This window comes from Hyla sarda, chromosome 5 (assembly GCF_029499605.1).
Source record: "Hyla sarda isolate aHylSar1 chromosome 5, aHylSar1.hap1, whole genome shotgun sequence".
In the NCBI taxonomy this organism is placed as follows: Eukaryota; Metazoa; Chordata; class Amphibia; order Anura; family Hylidae; genus Hyla; species Hyla sarda.
This window is the reverse complement of record NC_079193.1, coordinates 185,516,933-185,544,013: the sequence shown is the minus strand read 5'-3', so window position 1 is coordinate 185,544,013 and position 27,081 is coordinate 185,516,933. Positions and strand designations below refer to the sequence as shown.

At 41.7% G+C, this 27,081-nt stretch overlaps 1 long non-coding RNA gene across 1 annotated transcript; it reads right to left on the bottom strand.

Moving 5' to 3' along the window:
- Positions 1-5,821: 5,821 nt before the first annotated feature.
- LOC130272616 (uncharacterized) lies at positions 5,822-7,459 on the bottom strand. The gene is made up of 3 exons (XR_008843647.1): positions 7,212-7,459; positions 6,699-6,885; positions 5,822-6,131 (listed from the first exon to the last, which is right to left on the bottom strand). It is a non-coding gene; the product is annotated as an uncharacterized LOC130272616 (long non-coding RNA).
- Between the last annotated feature and the right edge of the window lie 19,622 nt (positions 7,460-27,081).

Below are 27,081 nucleotides of genomic sequence, written 5' to 3'. Positions count from 1 at the left end.
GTACTGTGACATCACTGTGTATTATTCCTGTATTGTGACATCACTGTGTATTATTCCTGTACTGTGACATCACTGTGTATTATTCCTGTACTGTGACATCACTGTGTATTATTCCTGTACTGTGACATCACTGTGTGTATTATCTCTGTACTGGACATCACTGTGTATTATCCCTGTACTGTGACGTCACTGTGTATTATCTCTGTACTGTGACGTCACTGTGTATTATCTCTGTACTGTGACGTCACTGTGTATTATCCCTGTTCTGTGACATCGCTGTGTGTATTATCTCTGTACTGTGACATCACTGTGTATTATCCCTGTACTGTGACATCACTGTGTGTATTATCTCTGTACTGTGACATCACTGTGTGTATTATCTCTGTACTGTGACATCACTGTGTATTATCCCTGTACTGTGACATGACTCTGTATATTATCCCTGTACTGTGACAACACTCTGTATATTATCCCTGTACTGTGACATCACTGTGTATTATTCCTGTATTGTGACATCACTGTGTATTATTCCTGTACTGTGACATCACTGTGTATTATTCCTGTACTGTGACATCACTGTGTATTATTCCTGTACTGTGACATCACTGTGTGTATTATCTCTGTACTGGACATCACTGTGTATTATCCCTGTACTGTGATGTCACTGTGTATTATCTCTGTACTGTGATGTCACTGTGTATTATCCCTATACTATAACATCACTGTGTATATTATCCCTCCCTGTACTGTGACAACACTGTGTGTATTATCTCTGTACTGTGACATCACTGTGTATTATCCCTGTACTGTGACATCGCTGTGTGTATTATCTCAGTACTGTGACATCACTGTGTATTATCCCTGTACTGTGACATCACTGTGTGTATTATCTCAGTACTGTGACATCACTGTGTGTATTATCCCTGTACTGTGACATCACTGTGTGTATTATCCCTGTACTGTGACATCACTGTGTATTATCCCTGTACTGTGACATCACTGTGTATATTATCCCTGTACTGTGACATCCCTGTGTATTATCCCTGTACTGTGACATCACTGTGTGTATTATCTCTGTACTGTGACATCACTGTGTGTATTATCTCTGTACTGTGACATCACTGTGTGTATTATCCCTGTACTGTGACATCACTGTGTATTATCCCTGTACTGTGACATCACTGTGTATTATCCCTGTACTGTGACATCACTGTGTATATTATCCCTGTACTGTGACATCACTGTGTATTATCCCTGTACTGTGACATCACTGTGTATTATCCCTGTACTGTGACATCACTGTGTATTATGCCTGTACTGTGACATCACTGTGTATTATCCCTGTACTGTGACATCACTGTGTATATTATCCCCGTACTGTGACATCACTGTGTGTATTATCCCCGTACTGTGACATCACTGTGTATATTATCCCTGTACTGTGACATCACTGTGTGTATTATCCCTGTACTGTGACATCACTGTGTATATTATCCCTGTACTGTGACATCACTGTGTGTATTATCCCTGTACTGTGACCTCACTGTGTGTATTATCCCTGTACTGTGACATCACTGTGTGTATTATCTCTGTACTGTGACATCACTGTGTGTATTATCCCTGTACTGTGACCTCACTGTGTGTATTATCCCTGTACTGTGACATCACTGTGTGTATTATCCCTGTACTGTGACCTCACTGTGTGTATTATCCCTGTACTGTGACATCACTGTGTGTATTATCTCTGTACTGTGACATCACTGTGTGTATTATCCCTGTACTGTGACATCACTGTGTGTATTATCTCTGTACTGTGACATCACTGTGTGTATTATCCCTGTACTGTGACCTCACTGTGTGTATTATCCCTGTACTGTGACATCACTGTGTGTATTATCCCTGTACTGTGACCTCACTGTGTGTATTATCCCTGTACTGTGACATCACTGTGTGTATTATCCCTGTACTGTGACCTCACTGTGTGTATTATCCCTGTACTGTGACATCACTGTGTGTATTATCTCTGTACTGTGACATCACTGTGTGTATTATCCCTGTACTGTGACATCACTGTGTATTATCCCTGTACTGTGACATCACTCTGTATATTATCCCTGTACTGTGACATCACTCAGAATATTATCCCTGTACTGTGACATCACTGTGTATTATTCCTGTACTGTGACATCACTGTGTATTATTCCTGTACTGTGACATCACTGTGTGTATTATCTCTGTACTGTCACATCACTGTGTATTATCCCTGTACTGTCACATCACTGTGTATTATCCCTGTACTGTGACGTCACTGTGTATTATCCCTGTACTATGACATCACTGTGTATATTATCCCTCCCTGTACTGTGACATCACTGTGTGTATTATGTCTGTACTGTGACATCACTGTGTATTAGCCCTGTACTGAGACATCACTGTTTGTATTATCTCTGTACTGTGACATCACTGTGTGTATTATCCCTGTATTGTGACATCACTGTGTGTATTATCCCTGTACTGTGACATCACTGTGTGTATTATCCCTGTACTGTGACATCACTGTGTGTATTATCCCTGTACTGTGACATCACTGTGTGTATTATCCCTGTACTGTGACCTCACTGTGTGTATTATCCCTGTACTGTGACATCACTGTGTGTATTATCTCTGTACTGTGACATCACTGTGTGTATTATCCCTGTACTGTGACCTCACTGTGTGTATTATCCCTGTACTGTGACATCACTGTGTGTATTATCTCTGTACTGTGACATCACTGTGTGTATTATCCCTGTACTGTGACATCACTGTGTATTATCCCTGTACTGTGACATCACTCTGTATATTATCCCTGTACTGTGACATCACTCAGTATATTATCCCTGTACTGTGACATCTTTGTGTATTATTCCTGTACTGTGACATCACTGTGTATTATTCCTGTACTGTGACATCACTGTGTATTATTCCTGTACTGTGACATCACTGTGTGTATTATCTCTGTACTGAAATACCAAAAGAAAAAATTCCCACACAGTAGGTCCTACGCCACAAGACATAGATTAAATTCATAAAGAAAGAGGCGTCAAACAGGACATAAATATCACAAAGTATACTTTATTAACATGAATCCAAAATGACAAAACATTTAAAATGATTTAAAAGAATACATATATAGTAATAAACATAAATCCAAAAAGTGCTGAGAGAGAAACGGGGGCTATGCTTGTCTGCCAGCGGAAGGGTTAAATAGTTGGTACACAATAAGTATTGACTCCCGTGGATTAATGAGGGAGGCTACTGCTCATAGATTGTGGATTAAATATTAGAGTCGGATCCGGTAAATATGCTCGGATCGCAAGTAAGTACAAAAAAAGTCAAAGAGCAGACAAAAAAGCCTCAGGGGATCAATAACACATTATGAGTAGGGCAAAGCCTGAACTAGACAGAAATAACAAAATACTTTACCAAGTGGAGCAAGGAGTACAGCGCTACAGCCACCCGCCACCCAACGTTTCACCAATGAAGGCTTCTTCGGGGGTGTGGTCAGTAGAGTGTGGGGTATGTATATATGCAGAGACTTAGCCAATTAAAACCAAGGACTAGAACACGTGGTATAATTAAGGCGTCATAGTCGCCCATAGGTCACTGCTACCAAGCCTCGCACTCATAGCGAGGTCCGGGAGCAGATACACCTGTCAGTGCGTATCACGTGACATCGTGGAGCCGCGCCAGAAGGCTCCACAACGTCACGGAACAACCAAGCCTCGCTTTCAAAGCGAGACTCGGATGTAAGGGCCAATCGTATACCAGAGTTGTCCCACGATCAGGTGGAAAGCCAAGCCTCGCTATCAAAGCGAGGCGTGGAGGTAACTCTAGTGCGAGAATCCCGACTATTACGGGAATTCATCGGGCTAGATAGTTAGTTATAGTTATATACAGGCACGGTTTATTAATCAATTCAAACATAATATATCCATTTCTATATCAAAGCACCATGTTAAAAATTGCAATCGGGGACTAAATACAATAAGTCATAATGGGTACACATTTTAGATAAATACATAATAAGTGCACAATTCAGGTAAGAGGGGGGGGAGAACGGAAGGAAAAGAAGGGATGAGGAGAGGGGGGGGAGGGGAGAAGGGGGAAAGGGAAGAGGGGAGGAGGGAAGGAAAAAGAAAGGGAGAAGGGGGGGGGGAGAGGGGAGAAAAAGAAAAAGGAGGGGAGAAGGAGGGGGGGAGGGGAAAAGGGGGGGGATAAATTATAGCGGAAAACAACTGTGAAAAAATGCAAGTGCAAGGTGAACACACAGTGCCAAAGTGAAAGTGACATGCAAAAAAGGGAGAGGGAAAAAGGAGCATATGTAAATGTCTACCTAGTGAACAGGGGGGACCGGAATGTCAATTAAATATGTAGAAATGTAAGAAGTGAGAAAATATGAAGTATAGCTTAATAATTGATGCCACTCTCACAGTTAAACAAGTAAATAAGTAGCTATCAGTGTTAAATATGATTTAAACAAATTTATTAAGACCCCAAAAGTGGTATGAATAAAAAAGAGTGGATATTGATAATGGGGTATGGGAGTGTAGTGTGAGATTAGTGTATAAAGTGTATGATGGGATAAAAAAGTTGGTGATGTGAGTGTGAACATGTGTACAAGTTTAAAAAAAAAAACTTTGTTAAGTTTGATAAGGTAATGTGAAGTAAAGTGAATATGAACGTTTATAGAAAACATTGGATACATAAAATGAGAATAAAATGTCATGTCAAAAGATATATATTAGAATTAAAAAAATAAATAAATATTAAAAATGTATATAAAAATGTATATAAAATTGTGACCCTGTATGTGTACATAAAAGAATAATATATTAGAGTTGATGAGAAAAAGAGAGTCCCAAAAATGATTCCAATGGTAGGGTCGCTCCAACGATGGAGAGAGGCTAGGAATAATCACGTGATGGCCCTGGATGGTAAGTCTCATAACACATCTAGATAGACAACCAGATAAAAAAGAAGAGATAGATTAATAAACATACAATTAAAACAAGTAGAAGCTGCTAAAAATCACTTAAAACCCATTAAATTACACACACTAAAAAATCCGAGCTCAGAAGCCAACCAATACTCCTCACAAAAATGGGACATAGCTGTTTACCTCATTTAAACCGTGAGGTACAAGTGTGTCCAACCTGAAGATCCATCGCGTTTCTCTTTGTGCGACCAATTTCTTCCATTGGCCGCCTCTGATACCCACCGGAACGTGGTCGATACCTATAAATTTGAGGAGAGTGGCATCACTGTTATGTTTAAGTTTAAAGTGTCTTGGTAGAGTTTTCAAAGACTGAAAGTTTGTTTCATTGACTGCCGCATTGATGTCCAAAACATGCTCTCTGACCCGTCGGCGGAGCTCCCTGGTGGTCATGCCCACGTATAGCAAATCACATGGACATTGTGCAACATATACCACCCCTTTAGTTACACAGTTTATTTTCTGCCTGATTTCATATGATTTAGTACAGGATGAATTGCGAAACACATCAGTCCGTAATATATTACTGCATGCGAGGCATTTACCACATGGGGAGCAACCGTTTTTGGGGCCCTTGGAACCAAATAAATATGGTTCCTCAGTCTCATAGTGGCTCCTCACCAAAAGATCCTTCAAATTTCTATTCCGTCTATATGCAATCGCTGGTCTCGTAGGTATCATACCAATTAAATGTCTCATCCACCTGTAAAACGGGCCAGTGCTGTTCAAGTATCTGTCTAATCTCATGGCTACGAGAGTTGTAATCTAAGATGCACCTCACCTGGTTGTCAGTAGTCTTGTGGATCCGTGTTCTATGTAGGGATGAGGCGCGATCCGTTTTTTTCGCTCTCCAATACGCCCTTTTGATGCTCCGATTGCTGTAGCCCCTTTCACGGAATCTTTTCTCCAGATCACGGGCCTGCATTTCAAAATCTTGTTCCGTGGAGCACAGGCGTCTTGCACGTAGGAATTGACCTACTGGGATATTTCTGATCAGATGCGTGGGGTGGGCAGAGCTAGCGTGTAGCACGGTATTGGCTGAAGTAGATTTACGGTGTAGATTCGTCTGGATAAATCCATTGGCGTCCGCCTGTATCTGGATATCCAAAAACTCAATATTAGTTTTATTTACCTTATGCGTTAGATGAATATTTAAGTCGTTATTGTTAAGGGCATCCATAAACTGTTCCAATTCATCAAGTGTGCCCTGCCAAATAAACAGGATATCATCAATATATCTGCCCCATGACAGTACTTTTTCAGCCAAGGGGCAGGTATCCGACGTAAAGAGGGTCCTCTCCCACAACCCAAGGAACAAATTGGCATATGAGGGCGCACAAGCCGCCCCATAGCCATTCCTGCAGTTGTAGGTAGAAGACCCCTTTAAAGATGAAGAAATTCCTCGTTAGAATAAAAGACAACAGTTCCAGAATTAGAGCACATAGATCTCCCTCCAAGTTACTGGACTCCAAAAAAAAACTAGTAGCTGCTATGCCGTCATTATGTCTTATCGACGTGTATAGTGATTCTACATCACATGTCACAAGGTAAGAGTTATCATCTAGTTGAGCACCGTCAAGTCTACGTAGGACATCATTTGAATCCTTAATATAGGAAGGTAGCAGTTCAACTAGAGGCTTCAAGAAAAAGTCAATCCACTTACATATTGGTTCGGTCAAGGAATTACACCCAGACACAATAGGTCTTCCAGGAGGTATCAGCGCATTCTTGTGGATCTTTGGCAGTAAATATATTGTGGGGATGGTCGGGTATTGTATAGTTAATCCTTGTTTCTGTTTCAAATTCAAGATGTTTTCCTCCACAGCGTTGTCCAGAATATGTGCTAGTTCCTGTTGATAAGACATCAGGGGGTTAAAAGTGAGTCGCTTATAGCAATTGCAGTCACGTAGTTGTCTAAACATTTCCTTCTCATACATATGAGATGGCCATAGGACAACATTACCCCCCTTGTCTGATGGTTTTATAACCACGTTTTTCAAAGACCTCAATTCCTGAATAGCCTTACGCTGAGGGTATGTTAGGTTGTCCCTAGCTCTTGTTTCTGCCAGGCGTCTCAAATCCCTAATTACCAATTTGATGAACATATCCACCTCAGGAACCAAAGTCATAGGGGGAAAGGTGATGCTCTTAGGTAAAAGGTAGCGCGGGTACTCACCTATTCCTGATTGTGGCATGAGATCCTGTTCATCCAGTAGTGATTGTAGGTTTAAAATAGCCTCCTGTTCTATCGTAGAGCCCAACAAATTTTCAGCGTTCGGGTCAGAGTGTCTTGTATGCAGTTTTTTTGAGGATCAGGCGTCGTGCGAATAGTTGAATGTCTTTTACTGTACAAAAAAGATTAAAGTTAGCCTGAGGACTAAAGGATAGACCCAGGCTAAGCACAGATTCCTGTTCATTAGTTAGGATCACATCTGTAAGGTTAATTACCTTAAGGGACGGTCTTAATAAATTTGTTTAAATCATATTTAACACTGATAGCTACTTATTTACTTGTTTAACTGTGAGAGTGGCATCAATTATTAAGCTATACTTCATATTTTCTCACTTCTTACATTTCTACATATTTAATTGACATTCCGGTCCCCCTGTTCACTAGGTAGACATTTACATATGCTCCTTTTTCCTCTCCCTTTTTTGCATGTCACTTTCACTTTGGCACTGTGTGTTCACCTTGCATTTTTTCACAGTTGTTTTCCGCTATAATTTATCCCCCCCCTTTTCCCTCCCCCCCCTCCTTCTCCCCTCCTTTTTCTTTTTCTCCCCTCTCCCCCCCCCCTTCTCCCTTTCTTTTTCCTTCCCTCCTCCCCTCTTCCCTTTCCCCCCCTCTCCTCATCCCTTCTTTTCCTTCCGTTCTCCCCCCCCCCTCTCTCCCCCCCCCCTTTTTCCCTTTTCTTTTGCACGCTATGCATTTTACTTTTATTTTGGATTTTCATGTTGCTGTACTGCCATTGTGCAGTGCAGCAGCATGGATATCTAGAAAATATATTGCACTTGCTTCTGCATAACATTTGACCCTAGTATGGGTAATATATGTACTTACCTGAATTGTGCACTTATTATGTATTTATCTAAAATGTGTACCCATTATGACTTATTGTATTTAGTCCCCGATTGCAATTTTTAACATGGTGCTTTGATATAGAAATGGATATATTATGTTTGAATTGATTAATAAACCGTGCCTGTATATAACTATAACTAACTATCTAGCCCGATGAATTCCCGTAATAGTCGGGATTCTCGCACTAGAGTTACCTCCACGCCTCGCTTTGATAGCGAGGCTTGGCTTTCCACCTGATCGTGGGACAACTCTGGTATACGATTGGCCCTTACATCCGAGTCTCGCTTTGAAAGCGAGGCTTGGTTGTTCCGTGACGTTGTGGAGCCTTCTGGCATGGCTCCACGATGTCACGTGATGCGCACTGACAAGTGTATCTGCTCCCGGACCTCGCTATGAGTGCGAGGCTTGGTAGCAGTGACCTATGGGCGACTATGACGCCTTAATTATACCACGTGTTCTAGTCCTTGGTTTTAATTGGCTAAGTCTCTGCATATATACATACCCCACACTCTACTGACCACACCCAGTAAGAAGCCTTCATTGGTGAAACGTTGGGTGGCGGGTGGCTGTAGCGCTGTACTCCTTGCTCCACTTGGTAAAGTATTTTGTTATTTCTGTCTAGTTCAGGCTTTGCCCTACTCATAATGTGTTATTGATCCCCTGAGGCTTTTTTGTCTGCTCTTTGACTTTTTTTGTACTTACTCGCGATCCGAGCATATTTACCGGATCCGACTCTAATATTTAATCCACAATCTATGAGCAGTAGCCTCCCTCATTAACCCTTCCGCTGGCAGACAAGCATAGCCCCCGTTTCTCTCTCAGCACTTTTTGGATTTATGTTTATTACTATATATGTATTCTTTTATCTCTGTACTGTCACATCACTGTGTATTATCCCTGTACTGTGACATCACTGTGTATTATCCCTGTACTGTGACGTCACTGTGTATTATCCCTGTACTGTGACATCACTGTGTGTATTATGTCTGTACTGTGACATCACTCTGTATTAGCCCTGTACTGTGACATCACTGTGTGTATTATCTCTGTACTGTGACATCACTGTGTGTATTATCCCTGTACTGTGACATCACTGTGTATTATCCCTGTACTGTGACATCACTGTGTATTATCCCTGTACTGTGACATCACTGTGTATATTATCCCTGTACTGGGAACATCACTGTGTGTATTATCCCTGTACTGTGACATCACTCAGTATATTATCCTGTACTGTGACATCACTGTGTATTATTCCTGTACTGTGACATCACTGTGTATTATTCCTGTACTGTGACATCACTGTGTATTATTCCTGTACTGTGACATCACTGTGTGTATTATCTCTGTACTGTCACATCACTGTGTATTATCCCTGTACTGTGACATCACTGTGTATTATCCCTGTACTGTGACATCACTGTGTATTATCCCTGTACTATGACATCACTGTGTATATTATCCCTCCCTGTACTGTGACATCACTGTGTGTATTATGTCTGTACTGTGACATCACTGTGTATTAGCCCTGTACTGTGACATCTCTGTGTGTATTATCTCTGTACTGTGAAATCACTGTGTGTATTATCCCTGTACTGTGACATCACTGTGTATTATCCCTGTACTGTGACATCACTGTGTATTATCCCTGTACTGTGACATCACTGTGTGTTATCTCTATACTGCAACATCACTGTTGATACTTACACTGCACTGTGACATCACTGTATATATTAAGCCTGTATACCCTAATGCCACTGTACATATTTACCTTGCACTGCGAGTGACAATACAGGGTAAATATGCACAGTGACATCACAGTTCAGAGTTAATATAAACAGTAATGTCTCTGGACAGGGACAATAAACAGTTGTGCCACTACAGGGTTAATAAACGCAGTGTTGTCACAGTAGAGGGTAACTATACAGTGATGTCATTGTACCGGGAAAATATACACAGTGAAGTCAGCATTCAAGAATAATAAACTGTGATGTCACTACAGGGTTGCTATACACAGTGACATCAAATTACAGGATGAAGCACAGTGATGTCAATTTATTATGAAGCACAGTGATGTCACAGTTTATTATGAAGCACAGTGATGTCGCAGTTTATTATGAAGCACAATGATGTCACAGTTCATTATGAAGCACAGTGATGTCACAGTTTATTATGAAGCACAGTGATGTCACAGTTTATTATGAAGCACAGTGATGTCACAGTTTATTATGAAGCACAGTGATGTGACAGGTTATTATGAAGCACAGTGATGTCACAGTTTATTATGAAGCACAGTGATGTCACAGTTTATTATGAAGCACAGTGATGTCACAGTTTATTATGAAGCACAGTGATGTTACAGTTTATTATGAAGCACAGTGATGTCACAGGTTATTATGAAGCACAGTAATGTCACAGTTTATTATGAAGCACAGTGATGTCACAGTTTATTATGAAGCACAGTGATGTCGCAGTTTATTATGAAGCACAGTGATGTCGCAGTTTATTATGAAGCACAGTGATGTCGCAGTTTATTATGAAGCACAGTGATGTCACAGTTTATTATGAAGCACAGTGATGTCACAGTTTATTATGAAGCACAGTGATGTCACAGTTTATTATGAAGCACAGTGATGTCACAGTTTATTATGAAGCACAGTGATGTCACAGTTTATTATGAAGCACAGTGATGTCACAGTTTATTATGAAGCACAGTGATGTCACAGTTTATTATGAAGCACAGTGATGTCACAGTTTATTATGAAGCACAGTGATGTCACAGTTTATTATGAAGCACAGTGATGTCACAGTTTATTATAAAGCACAGTGATGTCACAGTTTATTATGAAGCACAGTGATGTCACAGTTTATTATGAAGCGCAGTGATGTCACAGTTTATTATGAAGCGCAGTGATGTCACAGTTTATTATGAAGCGCAGTGATGTCAGTTTATTATGAAGCACAGTGATGTCACAGTTTATTATGAAGCACAGTGATGTCACAGTTTATTATGAAGCACAGTGATGCCGCAGTTTATTATGAAGCACAGTGATGTCGCAGTTTATTATGAAGCACAGTGATGTCGCAGTTTATTATGAAGCACAGTGATGTCACAGTTTATTATGAAGCACAGTGATGTCACAGTTTATTATGAAGCACAGTGATGTCGCAGTTTATTATGAAGCACAGTGATGTCACAGTTTATTATGAAGCACAGTGATGTCACAGTTTTATTATGAAGCACAGTGATGTCACAGTTTATTATGAAGCACAGTGATGTCACAGTTTATTATGAAGCGCAGTGATGTCACAGTTTATTATGAAGCGCAGTGATGTCACAGTTTATTATGAAGCGCAGTGATGTCACAGTTTATTATGAAGCGCAGTGATGTCACAGTTTATTATGAAGCGCAGTGATGTCACAGTTTATTATGAAGCGCAGTGATGTCACAGTTTATTATGAAGCGCAGTGATGTCACAGTTTATTATGAAGCGCAGTGATGTCACAGTTTATTATGAAGCGCAGTGATGTCACAGTTTATTATGAAGCGCAGTGATGTCAGTTTATTATGAAGCACAGTGATGTCACAGTTTATTATGAAGCGCAGTGATGTCACAGTTTATTATGAAGCGCGGTGATGTCACAGTTTATTATGAAGCGCAGTGATGTCAGTTTATTATGAAGCACGGTGATGTCACAGGTTATTATGAAGCACGGTGATGTCACAGTTTATTATGAAGCACGGTGATGTCACAGTTTATTATGAAGCACGGTGATGTCACAGTTTATTATGAAGCACGGTGATGTCACAGTTTATTATGAAGCACGGTGATGTCACAGTTTATTATGAAGCACGGTGATGTCACAATTTATTATGAAGCACGGTGATGTCACAGTTTATTATGAAGCACGGTGATGTCACAGTTTATTATGAAGCACGGTGATGTCACAGTTTATTATGAAGCACGGTGATGTCACAGTTTATTATGAAGCACAGTGATGTCACAGTTTATTATGAAGCACAGTGATGTCACAGTTTATTATGAAGCACAGTGATGTCACAGTTTATTATGAAGCACAGTGATGTCACAGTTTATTATGAAGCACAGTGATGTCACAGTTTATTATGAAGCACAGTGATGTCACAGTTTATTATGAAGCACAGTGATGTCCCAGTTTATTATGAAGCACAGTGATGTCACAGTTTATTATGAAGCACAGTGATGTCACAGTTTTTTATGAAGCACAGTGATGTCACAGTTTATTATGAAGCACAGTGATGTCCCAGTTTATTATGAAGCACAGTGATGTCCCAGTTTATTATGAAGCACAGTGATGTCCCAGTTTATTATGAAGCACAGTGATGTCCCAGTTTATTATGAAGCACAGTGATGTCCCAGTTTATTATGAAGCACAGTGATGTCCCAGTTTATTATGAAGCACAGTGATGTCCCAGTTTATTATGAAGCACAGTGATGTCCCAGTTTATTATGAAGCACAGTGATGTCACAGTTTATTATGAAGCACAGTGATGTCACAGTTTATTATGAAGCACAGTGATGTCACAGTTTATTATGAAGCACAGTGATGTCCCAGTTTATTATGAAGCACAGTGATGTCACAGTTTATTATGAAGCACAGTGATGTCACAGTTTATTATGAAGCACAGTGATGTCACAGTTTATTATGAAGCACAGTGATGTCACAGTTTATTATGAAGCACAGTGATGCCACAGTTTATTATGGAGCACAGTGATGTCACAGTTTATTATGAAGCACAGTGATGTCCCAGTTTATTATGAAGCACAGTGATGTCCCAGTTTATTATGAAGCACGGTGATGTCACAGTTTATTATGAAGCACAGTGATGTCACAGTTTATTATGAAGCACGGTGATGTCACAGTTTATTATGAAGCACAGTGATGTCACAGTTTATTATGAAGCACGGTGATGTCACAGTTTATTATGGAGCACAGTGATGTCACAGTTTATTATGGAGCACAGTGATGTCACAGTTTATTATGAAGCACAGTGATGTCCCAGTTTATTATGAAGCGCAGTGATGTCACAGTTTATTATGAAGCACAGTGATGTCCCAGTTTATTATGAAGCGCAGTGATGTCCCAGTTTATTATGAAGCACAGTGATGTCCCAGTTTATTATGAAGCACAGTGATGTCACAGTTTATTATGAAGCACAGTGATGTCACAGATTATTATGAAGCACAGTGATGTCACAGTTTATTATGAAGCACAGTGATGTCCCAGTTTATTATGAAGCACAGTGATGTCCCAGTTTATTATGAAGCACATTGATGTCCCAGTTCATTATGAAGCACAGTGATGTCCCAGTTTATTATGAAGCACAGTGATGTCACAGTTTATTATGAAGCCACAGTGATGTCACAGTTTATTATGAAGCACAGTGATGTCACAGTTTATTATGAAGCACAGTGATGTCACAGTTTATTATGAAGCACAGTGATGTCACAGTTTATTATGAAGCACAGTGATGCCACAGTTTATTATGGAGCACAGTGATGTCACAGTTTATTATGAAGCACAGTGATGTCACAGTTTATTATGAAGCACAGTGATGTCCCAGTTTATTATGAAGCACAGTGATGTCACAGTTTATTATGAAGCACAGTGATGTCCCAGTTTATTATGAAGCACAGTGATGTCCCAGTTTATTATGAAGCACAGTGATGTCCCAGTTTATTATGAAGCACAGTGATGTCCCAGTTTATTATGAAGCACAGTGATGTCCCAGTTTATTATGAAGCACAGTGATGTCCCAGTTTATTATGAAGCACAGTGATGTCCCAGTTTATTATGAAGCACAGTGATGTCACAGTTTATTATGGAGCACTGTGATGTCAAAGTTTATTATGGAGCACAGTGATGTCCCAGTTTATTATGAAGCACAGTGATGTCCAGTTTATTATGAAGCACAGTGATGTCACAGTTTATTATGAAGCACAGTGATGTCACAGTTTATTATGAAGCACAGTGATGTCACAGGTTATTATGAAGCACAGTGATGTCACAGTTTATTATGAAGCACAGTGATGTCACAGTTTATTATGAAGCGCAGTGATGTCACAGTTTATTATGAAGCACAGTGATGTCCCAGTTTATTATGAAGCACAGTGATGTCACAGTTTATTATGAAGCACAGTGATGTCCCAGTTTATTATGAAGCACAGTGATGTCACAGTTTATTATGAAGCACAGTGATGTCACAGTTTATTATGAAGCACAGTGATGTCACAGTTTATTATGAAGCACAGTGATGTCACAGTTTATTATGAAGCACAGTGATGTCCCAGTTTATTATGAAGCACAGTGATGTCACAGTTTATTATGAAGCACAGTGATGTCACAGTTTATTATGAAGCACAGTGATGTCACAGTTTATTATGAAGCACAGTGATGTCACAGTTTTTTATGAAGCACAGTGATGTTCCAGTTTATTATGAATCACAGTGATGTCACAGGTTATTATGAAGCACAGTGATGTCACAGGTTATTATGAAGCACAGTGATGTGACAGGTTATTATGAAGCACAGTGATGTCACAGTTTATTATGAAGCACAGTGATGTCACAGTTTATTATGAAGCACAGTGATGTCAGTTTATTATGAAGCACAGTGATGTCAGTTTATTATGAAGCACAGTGATGTCCCAGTTTATTATGAAGCACAGTGATGTCAGTTTATTATGAAGCACAGTGATGTCCCAGTTTATTATGAAGCACAGTGATGTCCCAGTTTATTATGAAGCACAGTGATGTCCCAGTTTATTATGAAGCACAGTGATGTCACAGTTTATTATGAAGCACAGTGATGTCCCAGTTCATTATGAAGCACAGTGATGTCCCAGTTTATTATGAAGCACAGTGATGTCACAGTTTATTATGAAGCGCAGTGATGTCACAGTTTATTATGAAGCACAGTGATGTCACAGTTTATTATGGAGCACAGTGATGTCACAGTTTATTATGGAGCACAGTGATGTCACAGTTTATTATGAAGCACAGTGATGTCACAGTTTATTATGAAGCACAGTGATGTCACAGTTTATTATGAAGCACAGTGATGTCAGTTTATTATGAAGCACAGTGATGTCCCAGTTTATTATGAAGCACAGTGATGTCACAGTTTATTATGAAGCACAGTGATGTCCCAGTTTATTATGAAGCACAGTGATGTCCCAGTTTATTATGAAGCACAGTGATGTCCCAGTTCATTATGAAGCACAGTGATGTCCCAGTTTATTATGAAGCACAGTGATGTCCCAGTTTATTATGAAGCACAGTGATGTCACAGTTTATTATGAAGCACAGTGATGTCACAGTTTATTATGAAGCACAGTGATGTCACAGTTTATTATGAAGCACAGTGATGTCACAGTTTATTATGAAGCACAGTGATGCCACAGTTTATTATGGAGCACAGTGATGTCACAGTTTATTATGAAGCACAGTGATGTCACAGTTTATTATGAAGCACAGTGATGTCCCAGTTTATTATGAAGCACAGTGATGTCACAGTTTATTATGAAGCACAGTGATGTCACAGTTTATTATGAAGCACAGTGATGTCCCAGTTTATTATGAAGCACAGTGATGTCCCAGTTTATTATGAAGCACAGTGATGTCCCAGTTTATTATGAAGCACAGTGATGTCACAGTTTATTATGAAGCACAGTGATGTCACAGTTTATTATGGAGCACAGTGATGTCACAGTTTATTATGAAGCACAGTGATGTCACAGTTTATTATGAAGCACAGTGATGTCACAGTTTATTATGAAGCACAGTGATGTCACAGTTTATTATGAAGCACAGTGATGTCACAGTTTATTATGAAGCACAGTGATGTCACAGTTTATTATGAAGCACAGTGATGTCACAGTTTATTATCAAGCACAGTGATGTCACAGTTTATTATGAAGCACAGTGATGTCACAGTTTATTATGAAGCAGTGATGTCCCAGTTTATTATGAAGCACAGTGATGTCCCAGTTTATTATGAAGCACAGTGATGTCACAGTTTATTATGAAGCACAGTGATGTCCCAGTTTATTATGAAGCACAGTGATGTCCCAGTTTATTATGAAGCACAGTGATGTCACAGTTTATTATGAAGCACAGTGATGTCACAGTTTATTATGAAGCACAGTGATGTCACAGGTTATTATGAAGCACAGTGATGTCACAGTTTATTATGAAGCACAGTGATGTCACAGTTTATTATGAAGCGCAGTGATGTCACAGTTTATTATGAAGCGCAGTGATGTCACAGTTTATTATGAAGCACAGTGATGTCCCAGTTTATTATGAAGCACAGTGATGTCACAGTTTATTATGAAGCACAGTGATGTCACAGTTTATTATGAAGCACAGTGATGTCACAGTTTATTATGGAGCACAGTGATGTCCCAGTTTATTATGAAGCACAGTGATGTCCCAGTTTATTATGAAGCACAGTGATGTCCCAGTTTATTATGAAGCACAGTGATGTCCCAGTTTATTATGAAGCACAGTGATGTCCCAGTTTATTATGAAGCACAGTGATGTCACAGTTTATTATGAAGCACAGTGATGTCACAGTTTATTATGAAGCACAGTGATGTCACAGTTTATTATGAAGCACAGTGATGTCACAGTTTATTATGAAGCACAGTGATGTCACAGTTTATTATGAAGCACAGTGATGTCACAGTTTATTATGAAGCACAATGATGTCACAGTTTATTATGAAGCACAGTGATGTCACAGTTTATTATGAAGCACAGTGATGTCACAGTTTATTATGAAGCACAGTGACGTCCCAGTTTATTATGAAGCACAGTGATGTCACAGTTTATTATGAAGCACAGTGATGTCACAGTTTATTATGAAGCACAGTGATGTCCCAGTTTATTATGAAGCGCAGTGATGTCACAGTTTATCATGAAGCGCAGTGATGTCACACTTTATTATGAAGCGCAGTGATGTCACACTTTATTATGAAGCGAAGTGATGTCACAGTTTATTATGAAGCGCAGTGATGTCACACTTTATTATGAAGCACAGTGATGTCACAGTTTATTATGAAGCACAGTGATGTCCCAGTTTATTATGAAGCACAGTGATGTCACAGTTTATTATGAAGCACAGTGATGTCACAGTTTATTATGAAGCACAGTGATGTCACAGTTTATTATGAAGCAGTGATGTCACAGTTTATTATGAAGCACAGTGATGTCACAGTTTATTATGAAGCACAGTGATGTCACAGTTTATTATGAAGCACAGTGATGTCACAGCGACTACAGAATGTACAACTGTACGTATGATGAAGATGGCGGGATGCTATCGAAATTACATGGGGGAATAAAACACTTTGTTTTTGCATCTTATCTGGGAGTGCCGCTGGATCTTTAGTTTTGTAGATAGATAGATAGATGATATATAGATAGATAGATAGATAGATAGATAGATAGATAGATAATAGATATGAGATAGATAGATATGAGATAGATAGATAGATCAGTGTTTCCCAACCAGGGGGCCTCTAGCTATTCCAAAACGACAACTCCCAGCATGTCTTTGGCTTTATGAGCATACTGGGAGTTGTAGTTTTGCAACAGCTGGAGGCCCCCTGGTTGGGAAACACTGATCTATCTATCTATCAATCATCTATCTATCCATCTATCTCCTATCTATCTATCTATATCATATCTATCTATCATCTATCTATCTATATCATATCTATCTATCATCTATCTATCTATCATCTATTAATCTATCTCTCTATCTATCTCATATCTATCTATATATCTATATATCATCTATCTATCTCTCATATCTATCTATCTTTCATCTATCTCTCATCTATCTGAGATAGATATGAGATAGATAGATAAATAGAAAGATAGATAGATACATAAATAGATGGATATAGATAGATGGATAGATAGATATGATATAGATAGAAATGATATAGATAGATATGAGATAGATAGATATGAGATAGATAGATATGAGATAGATAGATAGATATGAGATAGATAGATAGATAGATAGATATGAGATAGATAGATAGATAGATAGATATGAGATAGATAGATATGAGATAGATAGATAGATAGGAGATAGATGGATAGATAGATTAAAAAAAAAAACTCCAGAAGAGCAGCACAACAAAATGAAGAAAACCAATGCAATGGTGCACGCTGGGTGTGGACCTTGGTGAGAGCTTCACTTGTACTAGAAAAAAGCAAGAGACCAGCAGCGCACAGAAAAATGAGTGCAAAAACGGTAGAGATTTATTGCATTATCCCAGTGTACAAGCTCCTTGAGAACGGCGACGAGAGGTCGCTGAAACGTCGCTTCCTTTGTACACTGGGATAATGCAATAAATCTCTACCGTTTTTGCACTCATTTTTCTGTGTGCTGCTGGTCTCTTGCCTTTTTTTTTTTTTGGGATAGATAGATAGATAGATAGATAAACAAGAAAGTTGCAACAGCACTCTAGGTCAAAAAATGGAGGCTCTCAGCGCACTTTTTGATCAAAATGTGTCCCCCCATCCACCACGCGGAGGTGGCCTCATATCGGATGGGACCCTAACATGATAACTCACCTCTGCTGTGCATATAGCCTCTGACTGTGTGACATGTTGGATCAGCCATTGACTAAACCACCTCCAGTCTGAGAGGGGTAGATAGATAGATAGATAGATAGATAATAGATAGATGATTGATATAGATCAGTGTTTCCCAACTAGGGGGGCCTCCAGCTGTTGCAAAACTACAACTCCCAGTATGCTCATAAAGCATTGCATGTGTGCTCAGTCACGCTGGAGGGTATCTGGGAGGAAGTTGTGAGTCGACCGAATGCTGCCGTAATTGCCCACTGGCCCCTGTTTGGCTTATCAAGCACAGGTAGGATTAGCGTTAGGTCTCGCACCAATTTGAGAAACCTTGGCGTTGGTGTGCCGGCTCTGGTGTGTCCTTCATATAAGGATACACTGGCGAATGTCTCAATTTTAACATCAGTGTTGAGGGATAGCCAATGTCATTATATACATCTACCACAGTAGTGCACCTACATTTCTGTATTGTATTCTAATTGTTACACATCCACACCGTTTATCTGGTGTAGGATTCTATTGTGGCACTTGTAGTCCGCTGCAGGCATCCTCCATTGTATGCATTTTTATGCTGGGGATCGCCCTTAGCAACTGACTACAAGGGCAGGATCTGCTCCCCCAGTATAAATGCACAACCGCATTTGGGGTTGAGCACCTCCAGCCATTTGAGACCACGTTTTTTTGTTGTTTGTTTAAATTTTATATTTGGAGGTGTGTAAACTCCAAAATTAATGCGCCTTGAATATCTACAAGGCAGCATTAAGGTAGCACCTTTGAGGCCAGGGACTCATATTAGCCATCACAGGTGGGGCTTGCAGCTTGCCTCCCTCCTCCCATTGCATGTGTGCTCAGTCACGCTGGAGGGTATCTGGGAGGAAGTTGTGAGTCAACCGAATACTGCCGTAATTGCCCACTGGCCCCTGTTTTGCTTATCAAGCACAGGTAGGATTAGCGTTAGGTCTCGCACCAATTTGAGAAACCTTGGCGTTGGTGTGCGGGCTCTGGTGTGTCCTTCATATAAGGATACACTGGCGAATGTCTCAATTTTAACATCAGTGTTGAGGGATAGCCAATGTCATTGTATACATCTACCACAGTAGTGCACCAATATTGCTGTATTGTATGCTCATAAAGCCAAAGGAATGCTGGGAGTTGTAGTTTTGCAACAGCTGGAGGCCCCCTGGTTGGGAAACTGATCTATCTATCTATATCATATAAATGTATCTATATCATATCCATCTATCTATATCATATCCATCTTTCTCCTATCTATCTATCTATCTATCTATATCTGTCTATCATCTATCCATCTATTTATGTATCTTTCTATATATCATCTCTCTATCTATATATCATCTATTTATCTATCTTTCTATCTATCTCATATCTATCTATATATATATATAATATGTATCTATCTATCTATATATCATCCATCTACCTATCTATCTCTCATATCTATTTATCTATCTATCGCTCATCTATCTAAGTTAGATAGATAGATAGATAGATAGATAGATATGAGATAGATAGATATGAGATAGATAGATATGAGATAGATAGCTATGAGATAGATATGAGGATAGATAGATAGATATGAGAAAGATAGATAGATAGATGCATAAATAGATGGATATAGATAGATGGATGGATGGATAGATATGAGATAGATAGATAGATAGGAGATAGATAGATATATAATAGATAGATAGATAGATCAGTGTTTCCCAACCTGGGGGCCTCCAGCTGTTGCAACTCCCAGTATGCTCATAAAGCCAAAGGAATGCTGGGAGTTGTAGTTTTGCAACAGCTGGAGGCCCCCTGGTTGGAAAACACTGAACTACCTCCCACTGTCTCCTACAACTTTCCCCCTCTCCCCCAAGCAAGTTACTTACTTTAAAAGGGCAGCATCAGCAGTGGGCACTGGGCAGGTAAGTCTTCCATACTGGTGGTGTCGTGGCCTGTATACACACAGCGGGCCTGCTCCACAAGGTCCAGTATACAGGGGAGTGAGAGAGGGGGAGGAGCTTCCTGTCTGCTCTTCCCAGTCTGCATAGCGCGGCCCCTGCGTGGTGACAGGGCTGCAGGCTGAAGATTTATTTAAAAAAAGGATGCCGGAGTAGATGGCTCCGGCGGGCGGCGGGTGCAGCGGGGACTCGGGCCCCTTACTGGTGGCCATGAGAGCTGCTAGTGACCTACTGCTGCCAAGGGGGGCACAAGGGGGGGGGGCAATCATGATGTAGGGGGGGCCGTGGCCCCCTCTGGCCCCCCTAACCCCCCCCCCCAGAGACGCCACTGGCTGCAGGGGTGGTTGAACGCAGCGTCCATCCGGGTGCTGTCAAACTTACTGTGGTCGGGGAGTATGCGGTGGTATGTGGCCTAATGCTCGCCTCTGGGGCCGGACCTGGAGAGGGCAGCGGGCCCCCTCTCACGCTGGGCCCCTGTGCAGCTGAACCGGCTGCACAGGCGATATGTCCGCCCCTGAGAACCTCCCATCCTGGCGTATCCAGAGTACACTCCGGTTGTACACGGATGCCAGCTTTGAAGGACTAGGGACAATCTTATCACAAGTCCAAGGAGGACAGGAATAGCCTATGCCAGCCGCAATCTGTGAGAAGCTGAGAAGGATGCCAATTACAGCTCATTCAAGTTGGAGCTCCTAGCCCTCGTATGGGCTGTGACTGAGAAGTTTAAGGACTACTTGGCTGCCACACCATTCACTGTCTATACAGATAATAATCCAGTGGCCCACCTGAACACTGCCAAACTGGGTGCCATCGAACAGCGGTGGGCCTCAAGACTTGCCAATTTCAACTGCACCATCAAGTATAGGAGTGGCAAGTCAAATGTCAATGCAGATGTATTGTCTCGGATGACCCTGGCGAGGAATCACAGGTCAAAGACGAGTGGGAAGATGTGGAGATGCCCCCATTTTACTAGAGATTCTTTGGTCAGAATGCTGCAACCATCCTTGAAGAGGGCGAATCAAGGTCCAAGAAAGTTCAGAAAGACTTATACACCTGGAGGACTCTGCAAGACAAAAGTCGAGTCATGGGAGATCTGTTGGACTACCAGCTAATGCAAAAGGTACCAACCCTCCATCCCATCCAGAGTGAGAGGCCTAACCAGTTGGTCACCCTAGACCATGTCAAGTTGCCTCCTACCGGGTCCGGGTATTCTTATGCTCTCACCATGGTGGATCACTACTCCAAATGGGTTGTAGTCATACCAGTCAAAGATCTTACGGCCAAAACCACAGCCCAGATGTTTTACTCCAATTGGGATACAAATCCTCAGATGTTCAGAGTCTGTCCTCACTGACTGAGGAACGGCCTTTGAGGCCCAACTCTTACAAGAGTTATGTCAATTTCATGCCTGCAAAAAGCTTAGGACAACTGTTTATCACCCTCAAGAGAATGGGCTCTGTGAAAGAATTAACCAAGTCTTCATCCACATGCTGCGAGCAACGTCTGTGTCCAGACACAAAGAATGGCCCCGGTTGTTACCAGAACTGTTGGAGATCTATAACAATACTGTACATTGCTCCACTGGATACACTCCATTCTATTTGATGATGGGCCGACATGGCAAGCTGCCTAAAGATAGAACATTTGGACTCCAGGCTCCTTTCAATAATTCGCCTCAAGCTTTTATGGAGTGGATCGCAGATCACCAGAAAAGGATCCAAGAAGCAAAGGAAATTGTCAACAGAAAGAGGCCCAAGCGAGGCAGCAGCAGGATTACAACTGTCAGGCATCTACCAATCCTCTCCAAATAGGTTACAAGGTTTGGTTGAAGAAATTCCTGAGAACCCACAAACTGGACTCCATCTGGGAAATGGAGCCCTATATGGTGACCGCCGCACCCTACCCTGACACAGATGTATATGCAATTCAGAAGTCAGGGTACGAGCCTTAAGTTGTTCATCGTTACTGAATCAAGTTGTATCACAAGGAAGATTTACCAGTGTCACCGCAGCCTCCTTCACTCCCAGTCAAGCCTGTGAGGGGGTATGTGCCCAGAGAAGGGATTTCCCCGTCCATGGATGACCCCATGTTCCCTCCAAACCAAGCTGCAGTCTTTGGGTTCATACCAGCCTTTGGGCCTGTACAGTCAATGATAGTCACTCCGCCAGCTCAAGTTCTGTCACCAATGGCGCAGGAGTATACTCCAATCTCCAGACTGTCTCACCTTTGTCAGAATCCTCAATTCCAAGTGAGTCAAGAGTCATCACCTGTTCCAGCTACTGGAAGAGAGGAACCTGTCGCCAGTCCAGTAGAGACAAGAGCTCCTGAAGAGATTGCTGTTCTTGAGTCTCTGGAAATGATGCTGCATAGGTCCCAATGGTCCACGCTAGGGCAGATACCCGCTAGACACAAGGACTAAAGTACAATACATTACCCATAGTTGTGTACACAAACAATTAATGTACACATAGTCCAGTATACACAAGTCAAGTATACTTCAGTCACATAAAGTAGAGCTGTATCACTCACATTACACAGTCTACTAACAAGTCACATGTCAAATGTATCTAATGTCATATATTATCCTGTTCGTGCACAGGAAACTTTCCATGGTAACATGAATGTCAAAGTGATATCTGTCAAATCAAATGTCTAGCATAAAAATGTCTAGCATAAACTAAAAATAGTTTTCTGTGGAAATGTATTTTATGCCAAGGGACCCCAGTAGCCAAGGCATTGAGCAGAGAACCTCTGACAACCCAATCCGCAACTATAAGTCTACAGTCATAAGTCTAGTCATCTATATAATGTCTAGTAAATAATGTGGCAGGAAAGGGGGCGTTCCTTGCCGGTATGCCCCCTCCATGAATACCACAGAGATACATGGAGGGAGCGTGCCTGCCACGGCTCTGTACAGGAGCTCACTGGGTGGCCAGCACTCGGACCCCCCACGATCTACAACTTATCCCCTATCTTTTGGATAGGGGATAAGTTATAACACTACAGATCTCTTAAATACACACAAATATAATACATACGTCTATCATATACACATCTATCATACATACACACATCAAGCAAAATGCACACATCTATAATACATGCATCTATCATACATAAATACACACATCTAGTGTAAATACACACATCCAACATACATACTTCTATCATACACACATCTAACATACATATGTCTGTCATACATACAAACATCTATACCAGTCATATACACATCTATCATACATACAAACATACATACATATACTGAACATGAATGCAGAATGGTGGGGGGCCAGAGGGCAATGGGGGACAGGTCAGCAAAGGGCAGCACAAAACTAAAATATGCCACTGATGGGTTGGGGAATATTGGTTTAGATTGCTGTTCTCCAATCTGTTGCTCTCCAGCTGTTGCACAACTACAACTCCTAGCATGTTCTGATGGCCTTCTGATGCAGGACTAAGGAGTCTGGGGGAGAGGGGCAGAGAAGCCTGGAGGAAGACTAAGGGGTCTGGAGATGGGGGCAGAGGAGTGTCTAGAGGAATTTGGAGTCTGGGGAGGGGGGCAGAGGGGCCTGGATAGGACTTATGGGTCTGGGGAGGGGAGCATAGAAGCCTGGAGAGGACTTTGGTGTCAGGAAAGGGGAGGAGGACAGAGGGGTCTTGAGGAGGACAATGTGGGATTCAGATGATAATGACAAAACAATGTGTGACAATATTATGTTTATGGGTACAGAGTATGGAAGGGTAATTTTGGAGGGTACGGTGTGTGGAAGTATTTTATTCAGAGGGTACAGTGTGTGGCAGGGTTATATTCAGGAGACAATGTGTCTGGCAGGGTTATATTCAGGGGACAGAGTGTCTGGCAGGGTTATATTCAGAGGGCACAGGGTTTGGCAGTATTATATTCATGGGGTACAGAGTGTGGCAGTATTATATTCAGAGGGCACAGTGTGTGGCAGTATTATATTCAGAGGTACAGTGTGTGGCAGTATTATATTCAGAGGGCACAGTGTGTGGCAGTATAATATTCAGTGGGCACAGTGTGTGGCAGTATCATATTCAGAGGGCACAAGTATTATATTCAAAGGGCACAGTGTGTGGCAGTATTATATTCAGGGGGTACAGTGGGTGGCAGGGTTAAATTCAGAGGGCACAGTGTGTGGCAGTATTATATTCAGATGGCATAGTGTGTGACAGTGTTATATTAAGAGGACACAGGGTATGGCAGTATTATATTAAGGGGGTACAGTGCAAGTCATTATTATATTCAGGGAGCACAGTGTGTGGCAGTATTATATTCACAGTATGTGGCAGGGTTATAATGATTTTTGTCATCATAGGATATGCATCTGCTAACAAAGTGAGGAACCAATGATTTCCCGGTGTCAGACTCTGCAGAAAAGATGTAGCTGGAAAAATTCACAGCCTCTGGACCAGATAAAGAAGAAAAGAAAAGACAACAGAGAAGATGTCATTCAGATCACCGATATCATTGTATAGTCTGTATCATTGTATAGACTCTCCTATCAGTGCAGCAGTCAGTTCTGCAGTGATGATGGCTGTATCTCAATCTCTGGATCTCCAGCTGTTACAAAACTACAACTCCCATAATGCCTGAGACTCTTTAGGCAAGATGGGAGTTGTAGGTTGGCAACAGCTGCAGGGCCACTTGAACTGAGGTGATCGATGGGGGTCTCAGCAGTCAGACCCCACCAAAAAAAAATGGCTGCCTATTCTAGAGTTCCTGGGCCTATATTTGGTCCCAGTCTGACCCTTGGGTAGGGGGCCCAAGGCAATTTTGTGCACCAGGGCCCTGTGGTTTCTGGCTACACCCCTGCTCATAACTGTCCGGACTGGGGTCGAAACAGGGTCACCTATATTGGGGACAGGGAAAATTGTAATGGGGACAAGGTTGCTAATATGGGGGACAGGGTCACTAATAAGGGGGTCTCTACTGGCATTGCCCAGCGGTGCCACCTTCTAGGGGGGCTCACCATCACTGGAACATGAGCAGGGGGAAGGGGAAGAAAGTGGAGTCTTCCTCTTTTCCCTCACTGGTGGACTCTGTTGGAGGCAAGAATGGCGTATGCCACCTCCACCGAAAATATCCTATGGCAGTGTTTCCCAAACAGCGAGCGTTCAGCTGTTTCAAAACTGCAACTCCCAGAATGACAGGACGATCAAAGACTGTCCTGTCATGCTGGGAGTTGTAGTTTTGCAACAGATGGAGGCTTGCTGTTTGGTACACACTAACCTACGGGTCATATTTTAAGAAGAAGTATCATGTAAAAAAAACGTATCCCTTATCCAAAGCGCTGGGGCACCCTGTGATCTCCTGTTTGGAGCCCCGGCTAGCCTTCACAGTGGTGCGTCACGGCCCGCGACCGAAGCGGGGGCCACTACACCCCCTCTATATAGTTCTATGGGAGAGCTGAAAATTGCTGAACGGCTCTCCCATAGTGCTAAATGGAGGGGGCGTGGCGGCCCCCACTTCGGATGGGGGTCTTGATGCGCCACTGTGAAGGAGAGCCGGGGCTCCAAACAGGAGATTGCGTGGGGCCCCAGCGCTTGGACCCCCCAGGATCTAAAATGTATCCCCTTTGGATAGGGGCTAAGTTTTATTTTACATGATACTTCTTTAATTTCTATTGAAGGGGGAGGGGGTGAAATAACAGTGTAAGGGTGTGTATATGTAGTGTTTTACTCTTTATTTTGTGTAGGTGTAGTGTAGTGCACAGGGGCAGGGCAAACCTCCAGCTGTTGCAAAACTACAACTCCCAGCATGCACCGTGCAAGCTGGGAGTTGCAGTTTGGCAACAGCTGGAGGAACACTGGTGGGAAAACACTGAGTTGGGTAACAAAGAGGTTTGCCCTCGCCCCTAGCATGATCCTGACAGACGGTGCATGATGGGAGTTGTAGTTTTGCCACAGCTGGAGGCACACTTGTGGGAAAACACTGAGCTGGGTAACAAAGTCAGTGTTTCCGCACCAGTGTGCCTCCAGCTGTTGCAAAACTACAACACCCATCATGCACAGTCTGTCAGCGCATTCTGGGAGTTGTAGTTTTGCAACAGCTGGAGGCACACATGTTGGGATACACTGAGTTAGGTAACTTAGTGTTTCCCACCCAGTGTGCCTCCAGCTGTTGCATATAGTAGGTGCTGGCTGTGTATAGTCCAGCAGTGGTCATGCTGTGTGGAGGCACAGCTGTGCTCAGTAGTAAGCTCCTGATGATGGGGTTTACTACTGGATACAAGGAGAGGCAAGGGGCTGGAGTCACGTGGCTCCCCCTTCATCTTCATCTCCTCCTCCCCTCCTCCTCCTGCTCCACTCAGTCCCTTTGTTGTTAGGAGA